The sequence below is a fragment of the Podarcis liolepis genome, assembly GCF_965112155.1.
Source record: "Podarcis liolepis genome assembly, chromosome: 8".
Lineage (NCBI taxonomy): Eukaryota > Metazoa > Chordata > Lepidosauria > Squamata > Lacertidae > Podarcis > Podarcis liolepis.
The window spans coordinates 76,038,600-76,050,782 of NC_139560.1; positions in this window are offsets into that span (position 1 = coordinate 76,038,600).

Genomic DNA, 12,183 nt, shown 5'->3' on the forward strand with positions numbered 1-12,183 from the left:
GTTAAATCTGGCCAGGGTAAAGGAGTGTCTGTACTTAGGTATTTGTAAATCAGCCAAATAATTTGCGGGTGAGAACCCTCTCCCAAAGTCTCTAATTATGGCATGTTTATCCATTTTGCCCATATGACATTGCAGCTCTATGTCCCTAATGCGTTGGAGCACTTGACTTCTGGCTCTCTCATATCCTGCCGCTATCAAGATCTGCGGGGAGAATCCCAAGCTTCTTATCTTTTCAAACAGGGAAGCTTTCCAGGTGGAATGAAAGGTGTCTAAGAGTGTTAAAGGAGCCAAACCGGCCGGGGGAAAAATAAGTTTTAACCAGTAGTGTATCTTTAGAATCCACAGCCGCGCATTAACGGGTGGTTGTCCAACTTCTAAGCGGACAGCAATATTAGATACACAGGGGGGGATCCCCAATAAACACCGATAGAATTTTGTTTGAAATGCCTCCATAGGCGCAAAATTTTTAAAACTGCAAACCTGGGATCCATAAGTGAGTTGTGGGAGTATTTTTGCAGCAAAAACCTGGGAGGCCGCCGGAACGTATTTACCCCCTTTCCCGTGAAAAAATCTTGTAAGGGCTTTATTGGCCCTTCCTGCGTTGGCAATGGCGTTTTTCATCTGTTGGTGCCACGAGACCCTTTCCTGAAAAGTTATTCCCAGGTATTTGAAAGTTGCTACCTGGTCAATAGGTTGACCATTAATTTTCCATTTGTGTTTCCTTCTTTTTTTTGAAAACACCATAATTTTAGATTTGCTGTAATTTATTGATAGTTGTTCCGCTTGACAATAGTCAGCAAGTGATCTCAAAAGCTTCCTCAGGCCAACGCAGGAAAAGGAGAGTAGGACTGCGTCGTCCGCATACAGAAGCACCGGGATGGGAATGCCTGCCAGTTTGGGAGGGTGGGCATTTTCTTTCTCCATATTTACTGCTAGAGAGTTGATATAGAAATTAAATAGCGTTGGCGCGAGGACACATCCTTGTTTAACCCCATAGTGCATTTGAATTTCTTTAGTTAGATGGCCTGACCGATCGCATCTTACCCTCACCCTGGTGTTTTCGTATAGACCACGGATAAGGCGTAATAAGCGTTTATCTATGTTTGTAGCTTCTCGGCCTTTTGGCTAAGATCAAGTGTAGCCATTTGGTTTGTTCTTCTCTACAGACAAGATGTCTTCTATTTTCTCTCATCTCCACCCACCCCGTAAATAGTTCCTGCATGAATAAAGCCTTTGATCCAATCTGATTCACACAAGCTGCAAGGTCTGCTGACACTACGAAGCTGTCCAAGAATGGTTCATCCCATCTTAAGCTGAATTACACACTCCTGTTTACTCTGCATCCAATACCCATACTGCTGGTTTGAGAACCAGTGTGCACACAATATTAGCCACAATCCATATCTATCCTGTTGCTTCTTAGGAAATACTGCATCTTAATGTGTTTTCCCCTAAACCAGATTTGATTGAAATTGAGAAAAAGAAAAACATAGCTGTGTTTTAAACTAGTTGCTCTAAATTCAGTGGAAAGTTTGTAGTTCGGAGGCAGATCATCTGCTTTCCATGTAGAAAATCTCCAGGAGAAAATCTTACTGGGATAAAACCCTGGAATCTTGGAGAGCTGTGGCCAGTCAGTGAGGTAAGTTAGGCTGAGAGTGAATGACTGACCAAAAGTCAGTGAGCTTCATGGCTGAGTGGGGATTTATGCATGCCAAAGACAGAAATCCTTTCTAAAATTAAAGCAAAATGGATAATATTTGTTAATAACTTTACTACAGTTATAGTATGTAAAGTATAAAGAAGCAGCAGCTGTGAATGCTCTTCAATGTAGCATTTTGGGGTTTTTGCAAATTTCATTGGGAATATATCCAAGATTAGGCTTCCAAAGCTTGTTTGGCGTTTTCCCCCTCTATCTGAAATCTTTTTCTTATACCCGCCCCCACCCCTCAATCTGAAATGGTTCCCCTATTCAGACAGAAGAATATACAGTTTTAAGAAAGTGAAATATCCCTCGTCACGAAGATATTTGGGCAAGATCCATTGGCAAGGCTTCTTGACATTTGCCGTTCTTTTTTTCTGAAGACCGGGGCCGAAAAGTGTACTAACAGGAAATTCCATTCACAAGATAAGCAGCTGCTCAGTTCAAACATTTCAGCTGACGGTGCAACCGCGAAGGATCTTTTGTACAACTCCCAGCTTCAAGAATAGTCAGCATTCCTTGTATACCCAAAGGAAATGCTCAGAGAACAATTCGTCAGGATGCCTGTACAATTTCGTGTGTTTGTGAAACAGCACATTTGAGAAACCAGAATGGTGGCAGTTGTGTTTGTTTTTTGGTTGTTACGGTTTTGCCATATACCGTATTTTTCGCTCTATAACACGCACCCAACCATAACACGCACATAGTTTTTAGAGGAGGAAAATCCGTAGGCATGCCACCCGTAGGCATACCCTCCATAACACGCACAGACATTTCCCCTTACTTTCTAGGAGGAAAAAAGTGAGTGTTATGGTGCAAAAAATACGGTAAATGTTCCCACTATGGAAACTTAGAAAAAGACCAGCGTGGCCCAATGACAAGTAATTTGGTTTACAACAAGTGCTATTTTTCTAGAAAAAGAGGTGCTGGAACTCACTAGGAAAGCCTCTCTTGTTCTCTTAGGATGGCAGTGGCACCCACCTAAAAGGTAACAACTCAGTTCTGGCCAATTCTGGCTGAAAAAAAGCTCTCTTCCCAGCAAAGAAAGAACGGATATAAAAACTTATGGAAGATGCAGAAATGGCGAACTTACCAGAAGAATAAGAAATCACGATAACGAACTTTTTATAAAAGAATGGAAACGGTTTATTGAATATTTACAGATAAATTTCAAACAGATAAAAACAATGGGAGGATTGTGGTAATAACCTGCAGTTTCATAAGAGTATATATTTAAAGTAGATAATTAAATGAGCAAATTAAATGAATTTGGATATGCAGAAGATATTAAAAATTAAATTTAAGGAACCGCAGAAAAAGGGGGCAGGAGGTCAAACTTTGAAATGTTAAATTGGTTGTAAAACTAATCAGTGGCGTAGCATGGGGGTGCAGGGGGGGCCGGCCGCACCGGGCGCAACATCTGGGGGTTCGGGTTAGGGGGCGCAAATCCACGGGTTAGGGGGCGCAAATTACTTGCCTTGCCCCGGGTGCTGACAACCAATGCTACGCCACTGAAACTAATGAAATGTATAAACTTGAAAAGTATAGCTAAAAACCTCACTAGAAGCATAGATTTGCCCAGTAAAATGAAGGTATACAGTTCAATGAATCTGGGATAGTCACATAAGGAGTACAGTCGTACATTGTGACTCGAACATTTTGGCTCCTGAACGCCGCAAACTCGGAAGTGAGTGTTCCGGTTTGCGAACGTTTTTTGGAAGCCAAACATCCGATGCTGCTTCCACAGCTTCCGATTGGCTGCAGGAAGCTCCTGCAGCCAATCGGAAGCTGCGCCATGGTTTTTGAACATTTTCAGAAGTTGAACAGACTCCCGGAACGGATTCCGTTTAAGAACCAAGGTACGACTGTAAGTCGTTACTTTTTATCATGCGATTCCTCAGAACTTGAGGCGTCACGGTTGTGAATTGTTGGCATATTTTTGTCATCTAGCTCATGTTCAAAAATAGTGCCTCTTTCCGCCCATATAATAGAATTGGATACAGGTGTTCAAAGAATGAACCTTCACTGCAGTTCCCAAATGATACAGTGGAACCAACTCACAAGCATTATGCAGGATTCAAATCAAAACAGAACTGTTGCAGAAGACGTGTTCTATTTGTAATTGAGCAAAGAAACTTTAGAGCCCAAATTCCTACTAGTGGAAATAGTCTATAAGGAGCCTGGCATTTACACACCCTAAATCCAGGAATGTTACGGGATTAGCAAATCATGCTTTCAGCAGGAAGTAAGGTGTGAGGGAGTGATAATTTAAGACCGAGCAATCTTTTCAATCCAACTGATGAAGAATGCAACTGAATGTTACAGGCAATACCCTTATCTTCCCTTGTTAAAACATTGCTAGATCGGTTCTGGAGTTCATGTTGCTATGTTTACACTGATACAGAGCAGAATCCTGTCAGTTTGTGATTAAACAAACCTTTAAAAATCCGATTTTTAAAAAGGAGCTAAAAGAAAAAGTGTACCTGAAGAGATGAAAGACTTTACAGAGTGTAATGAATTCAGGGCAGCTTTTATCTTTACCTGCTCATAAAAACAGAAGTTATGCTTGCATTCACACACCCCTCCTGTTTCGTTATTCTATTACTTAGAAAAATCCTGCAAGTTAGGATCCATTTGTCATATATGTAGTTGAACGAACGCAATGTCTTTATGTTGCTGTAAACAGCTACCCTCATTGGACAGAGTTTTCTGAAAATTGGAACTATAATCCTAAGCATACTTCCTAGGAAATAAGGCACAATTTGTACTTGTAGAAGGGTAAAAGAGTATTGGGAAATAATTTATAATGAATTGAAAAAAAAGTTTTAAAGCACTTTAAAAAAACCAAAAAAAAAACCCACCAGAGTCCTTTTTGTTGGAGATAATTCAGATGGAAATTCCCAGGTGTCAAAAAAGGTTATTTATGTATGCCACTACTTTGTCCGTGTTTCGTTAGCCCAAAAATGGAAAGCGAGCGAGGTCCCAACTAAGAAGAATGGCAACTTAAACTGATGGAATATGCGCAGCTTGAGGACCTAACATATAGAATAAGAGAACAAGAACAACATTTAAAGAAGATTGCAAAATGTTTATTCAGTATATGTTGGGGGGAGACTGTTTACACTTGAAAACGTTGGCAGCATTAAGATAAACTCAATAGTGTAAATAATTTTTGATGGATATAATAATGGAATAGTGAATGGTATAGTTACACACACACACACACACACACACACACACACACACACGGAAATAAGGCACAAAGAATTGGAGGAGGGATTACTTCTGAGCAAACATGTACAGTTGCACTATTAAGTCACCAGTGATGCCAACATCCAGCATCGCCTGAGCTCTGCAAGTGCGGCTTTCTCCCGATTGAAGTGCAGAGTGTTTGAGGACTGGGATATTCGCAGGGAAACCAAAATGCTTGTTTACAAAGCTATTGTACTACCAACCTTATTGTATGCTTGTGAAACATGGAACACTTACAAACGCCATCTCCAACTTCTCGAAAGATTCCATCAACAGTGTCTCTGAAAAAATCTTACACATCACTTGGGAAGACAGGAGAACTAATATCAGTGTACTGGATGAAGCAAAAATCACCAGTGTTGAAGCAATGATTCTTCAACATCAGCTTTGTTGGACTGGGCTTGTGCGGATGCCTGATTATCATCATCCAAAGCAACTACTCTATTTTGAACTTAAAAATGGAAATCGTAATGCTGGTGTTCAGCAAAAGAGGTTTAAAGACTGTCTCAAGGCAAATCTAAAAAAAAAGTAGTATAAACACCAACAACGGGGAAACACGGGCCTGCTAGCACTCCAGTAGAAGAACATCGTTTACCAAAGGTGTCATGGACTTTGAAGACACTCGAACTCAGGATGCAAGGGAGAAACGTGCTAAGAGGAAGGCACGTTTGGCAAATCCACGCCGTGATCAACGCCCACCCAGGACCAATGTCCCCACTGTGGAAGGATGTGTGGATCCAGAATTGGCCTCCACAGTCACTTACAGACTCATTGTTCAAACCATGTTTAGGGAAGACAATCTTACTCGGCTACTAATGATCGTCAAAGAAGAACTAAGAAGTGTCAAAAGGAGATGTGAGAGTAGCAGATCTTTGTTTTCAAATGTGGCTTTGCTGCTGCGAAGTAGCAGTTGGGAGAGATTTCAAGCGGAAAGCTTTGCTAAACCCCCTTTGGTTCCTTTTCCTGCAATATCCTCCCAATTTCTTTCTTGCTCCCTCCCTGTCCCCCAGCTCTCAGAGTCTTTAGTAGGTGAAAATAGGCTAGGGAGAAAGAATGGGAACAGGAGAGTATTGGGGGGAGAAAGGGTCCAGCACTCCCACTGACTGCTTTTCTGATTAAAATCGCCACAGCGTCCGACTTCGTTGGATTTTGTTTAGTGCAAACTTTATCTGAAGAATGGGGCTGCCAAGGTCATCTCAAAGTTGCTTCTTACATATTGATCCAACTATAATTAAGGTTGAACCTGGATATAAGATAGAAAAGTCTGTGTTTCTCTGTGTGTGAAGCCATCTATTTCCCTATTTCCTAAAGAAGAGTGGTAATGAACATCTTGTTTTCAAAATCAGAATCCTTTTGCTGGGCTAATATAACTAATTCACTGGATTTCAGTAGATGAGCTTTCCGTGACCTATTGCTCTATTTACAGCTGCCTTGAGGCTCTTTCTTCATACTTCAACCCCTACGGAGAGTTCACTGGGTTAATTAGAATTCATTAGAATTGATTTTTATCTCTTCATTTTCCTGCTAGGATGCAAACAGTGATACCCACTTAATATGTATGCACATTCCAGGGACTCTAAAGTTACTCAATGCATTGAAATGCTTCTCCCACAGGAAAACATGCAATGAAATTAACACACACCAGGCTTTCAAAAACAGAAATGAAGTGTTTACTTAAAGGCATATCCAAAGCCCATTACATCCCATAGACCCGGGCCAGGCAACAACCCAATGGTTAAAGAAGAAAACTTGTCCCAAATATTGATTAATACTTGATTAAATGAGTTTTAAAACAAAAACAAATTCCTTTTTGCCCTCCAAACTCCTGACATCAAAAAAAGCAGCTTGGAATTTACAAGGTTGCCACAAACTTCAGTTTTGCCAAGTTTTCAAGTTTGTTTACTTGGTTAACATTTTCCATATTGGAGAAATGCTCCAGTTGTGGGAGCTATTTCACATTTCAATAGCAGGGAAAGAGATCAAGTCAACAGGCCTGCTTGTGGGTTCCATTCACAACCTCCCCCCCAATTATGCTGAAGAGCATTTGATTTTTAAAAATGTCTTATAACAGCAGAATGGTTATCAATACAGGACTTTTGGGGACAGGAGTCGAAGCAATTGGAAGAGGGTCTTTCACATGCACATAGGCTCATTTATAACTAGGTAGGGACACAGGTGGTGCTGTGGTCTAAACCACTGAGCCTACGGCTTGCCGATCAGAAGGTCGGCAGTTTGAATCCCCCACAACGGGGTAAGCTCCTATTGTTCGATCCCAGCTCCTGCCAGCAGTTCGAAAGCACGTCAAAGTGCAAGTAGATAAATAGGTACCGCTCTGGCGGGAAGGTAAACAGCATTTCCATGCGCTGCTCTGGTTCGCCAGAAGCGGCTTAGTCATGCGGGCAACATGACCCAGAAGCTGTCTGCAGACAAATGCCGGCTCCCTTGGCCTATAGAGCGAGATGAGCACGCAACCCCAGAGTCGTCCGTGACTGGACCTAACAGTCAGGGGGTACCTTTACCTTTTTAAGGTAAAAGGTAAAGGACCTCTGAACAGTTAATTCATGCAAAGGCGACTATGGCATTGTGGTACTCATCTCGCTTTCAGGTCGAGGGAGCCAGTGTTTGTCCACAGACAGCTTTCTGGGTCATGTGGCCAGCAGGTCTAAACTGCTTCTGGTGCAACAGAACACTGTGACGGAAACCAGAGCGCACGGAAACACTGTTAACCTTCCTGCCACAGCGGTACCTATTTATCTACTTGCACTGGTGTGCTATCGAACTGCTAGGTTGGCAGGAGCTGGGACAGAGCAACGGGAGCTCACCCCGTCGTGGGGATTCAAAATGCCGACCTTCTGATCAGCAAACCCAAGAGGCTCTGTGGTTTAGACCACAGCACCACCCGTGTCCCTTTTCCATTTACAGTGGTACCTCGGGTTACATACGCTTCAGGTTACAGACTCCTCTAACCCAGAAATACTACCTCGGGTTAAGAACTTTGCTTCAGGATGAGAACAGAAGTCGTGCTCCGGCGGCGTGGCAACCGCAGGAGGCCCCATTAGCTAAAGTGGTGCTTCAGGTTAAGAAGAGTTTCAGGTTAAGAACAGACATCCAGAACAAATTAAGTTCTTAACCCAAGGTACCACTGTAATTGTATTGCTTAGGGTCAAAAGATCTCCTTCAGGCACATCATAGGGTTTGCATTCGCTCAGTCAGATTCTTTACTCTGAATAGCAGAAGTTCATGTCTTATCACAAGCTGTCTGGTATCTCTGCAGCTTCAGAAGCATTTTGCATTGGTGTTGCCGAGCTGTGCTGCTCAAGAAACACAGGAGGAAGGAAAGAGATGGAGGTTTGGGAAGTATTAAGTTGTGGGTGAACATATCAGACGACACAGCGATTCTTCAAACAGCTCTTGTTTATTCAGAGGCCAGAACAGAACAGAACTGAAGGGTTCAGTCAGCCTGCTTATATAGAGTCCAGTACAACGTAACTGTAACAACTTTCTAAAACTATCCAATCACTAAAGGTCACTTTTGATCCCTTATTTGCATAACTATCTACAGTATCCCCCTGCTGGCCCAGGGTGAGAACTTCAGTACATAACAGGAAGAGATTACAATTAATCCTTCCATTTACAATTGGGTGAGTTGGGCAGCAAACACAAGCAGATCCACACACCCTTTGAAGCCAAATGTACAAGGGGTTCGGCTTATGTGCTACAATACCTGGGATATCCCACTTACCACCCATTTGTGGAAGAGACCATAAATATCCACACATGCCACAGGTCCCTACATACTACATTCTAAAGGCAGGATTAAGTGGTTGTATACCAGAATGAGAGAATGAGTGTGATATTCACTGCCAACCCAACGATCCTATTAGGTAAAGGACCCCTGGTCATTTAAGTTCAGTCAAAGGAGATTACGGGGTTGCAGCGCTCATCTTGCTTTCAGGGTGAGGGAGCTGCTGTTTTTCCACAGACAGCTTTCCAGGTCATGTGGCCAGCATGACTAAACCACTTCTGGTGCAACAGCACACCATGATAGAAACCAGAGCTCACAGAAATGCCGTTTGTCTTCCCACCGCAGCAGTGCCTATTTATCTACTTGCACTGGTGTGCTTTTGAACTGCTAGGTTAGCAGGAGCTGGGACAGAACAACGGGAGCTCACTCCATCATGGGGATTCAAACCGCCAACCTTTTCACAAGCCCAAGAGGCTCAGTGGTTAAGACTACAGCGCCATCCACCTTAGCCCCAGTCCTGAAGGGTAGCCATTCACCAGAAAGCAAAAGAGCAAGTGATGTACCTCAGCCATTCTCCCAACAAAGCAGTCTATGTGGTCATAAATTGAAGTTGGGGATGTGTCTGCCAGCCTTTGAAGGACACCAGCCTTTGTTATTTTAGGATTCTGTTGTCATTTCAGGGCTATAGCTGAGATGAGGATCCCTGCCTCCAACACGGACATTACGCTTATCCCAAGCGGGCAAGAACAGATTGTCACACATAACCCGATCCTGCTCTGATCTTTATGTTTGGCGCCAATCCCATTTCCCCTGTGAGGCCAATACAGGTAATAATCTCATCATGACTCGCACATCACCTGCAATCATAGCTAGACCCCTACTGACACAAGCAGGGCACCCATCAAACAACCACATCAACAGCAACAACAAAAAGTTTTTTTTTAAAAAAAAATATTAAACCATTTTAGCATAACAAATTATCAGTCCAAATAATCAATTACATTATTTTTTCCCTTTCCCCCCATCCCTCCCTCTCCCCCACACCCAGGACTTCCCTCAGCTCCCCTCTCTGGTTTCTTTGAACATATTCTCTGCATGTTATAAAATTGTACATATCCTTGCCTTATCTATCATGTGTTCAACTAATAAATTTGTGGATGTTTATTCAAAACCTGCCAAGGAGTCCAGATCATTTTGTTGTCTTTTTAGGTAATTTGTAAAAAGTTCCCATTCTTCCTTGAAGTCACAATTGTCCTTATCACACAGTTTGTATGTCAGTTTGGCCAATTCCGCATAGCTCATCAATTTTTCTTGCCACTGTTCTTTCGTCCTTGTGCTAACAAGACTCTTGCCGCTGTTGTAGCATACATAAACAAGTTCTTTATTTTTCTTGGCAGGTCTTGTCCTACAATCCCTAACAAAAATGCTTCTGGTGTTGTTTTTTACAAACATCATTTTAAACGTTTTTTTCAATTCATTATATATCATTTCCAAAAAAAAAAATAACTTCTCTACATTCTCAACACTACAACAAAAGGTTTTACAGCAGGAAGATTGGAAGAACCTGGTGGGCTAGAGTTGACTTGGTCACAGGCTTCCCAATCAGAGTGAAATGTATCTTATTCAGTGCTATTTTTCTTTTTAAAAGGGGGGGGGTACTGGAGCTCACCATTAACCCTTCAGTGGCAGAGGAAGGGGCGGTGGGGCGGTTCACCCCCGGGTACCATGTCTGAGGGGGGTGACAAGAAGGCACCCCACGGGGTGCTTGTTTTGCCGCCCCCGGGCACGGCGGCGCAAGCAGCCATTGCGCCACCGCAGCTGTATTTGAGGGGAGTATCTCGCCACCATCCGTACGCCGCTCGAACGCCGCCAGCGGCAAACCGCTATGTACAGCGCATGAAACAGACTGCAAACCCTAGTCACAAAGGAAATAATATTTTGGGTGGGTGCTCAGCTTTATAGATATGTTTTGAGCAGGAAGGAAATCTTGGTGCCAAACTTCAGGTTAAGAAAGGTAAATACAGTGGTACCTCGGGTTAAGTACTTAATTCATTCCAGAGGTCCGTTCTTAACCTGAAACTGGTCTTAACCTGAAGCACCACTTTAGCTAATGGGGCCTCCTGCTGCTGCCACGTCGCCAGAGCACGATTCCTGTTCTCATCCTGAAGCAAAGTTCTTAACCTGAAGCACTGTTTCTGGGTTAGCGGAGTCTGTAACCTGAAGCGTATGTAACCTGAAGCGTATGTAACCCGAAGTACCACTGTAAAGGTAAAGGACCCCTGACAGTTAAATCCAGTCGCGAACGACTCTGGGGTTGCGGCCCTCATCTCGCTTTACTGGCCGAGAGAGCTGACATTTGTCCACAGACAGTTTTTCCAGGTCATGTGGCCAGCATGACTAAGCCGCTTCTGGCGAAACCATAGCAGCGCATGGAAAAACCGTTTACCTTCTTGCCAGAGTGGTACCTATTTATCTACTTGCACTTTGATGTGCTTTTGAAGTGCTTTATTATTTCTAAAAGTGCTAAGGATTAAGCACTGTAATGAATGTGTTTTTGTTTTTGTTTTTCGTTACAAGCTTTCCACACTTTATTTCTGACTGTTTAATATCATACAACATATTTATTTTACGGAAGCACATGACCTAAAAGGAAAAGAAAAGGTTATTCAAATAGTTTCGAGTTGTGTCCTCATTTTGAAATGGGGATTAAGTTCAAAAAGATGCTTTGCGAGCTTGCAGAGCCAGCAAAATGGGCTGGATTATTTGTTCTCAATGCCCAGTAACAGGATAGTAAGCAAAGGAAGAAACACAATTAAAAGAACACTAACAGCCATAACTTGAGATCTGCTGTGCCATCAAATAAACACATTACCATTAGTGCTTGGGTTACATGCTTGCTTGGCTGCCAGACGAGAGCGAAGTTTGCATGCCTGAATGGATAAATCCGGGGTCAATAAAGTCTAAGGGTGCATTTGTTTTGATCCTCGCTCAGAGACAAATGGGGGACAAGGTCATGGAGCCAGTTAAATTCATCCAGACAGGACTGCGAGGAAGATAGGAGGGGGGAAGCAAGTTAAAACAGGGCAAGACAGACACATAAGGCAGGAGAGCAAGGAAGTTGTCATGTGCCCACACAAAGCCAATCACAGGGCAGTCAAGAGAAGACTGCAAGTTCAGATTATTATAACTAGATGTTCTCATCACCCACAAAGTTGACAGATGCCAAGGAAAGAGGGGGATTTGCCCTGCCGGACTTAAGATTGTACTATGAAGCAGCAGCGTTTTGCTGGCTGAAAGAGTGGATGCTCCTCGAGAACACAGACATTTTGGATTTGGAAGGTTTTAATAATGCATTTGGTTGGCACGCATATTTATGGTATGATAAAATCAAGCTGCATAGGGCCTTTAAAAACCATATTGTTAGAAAAGCACTGTTCAATGTCTGGATAAGATACAAAGATCTGTTGGAAAATAAAACCCCTAGATG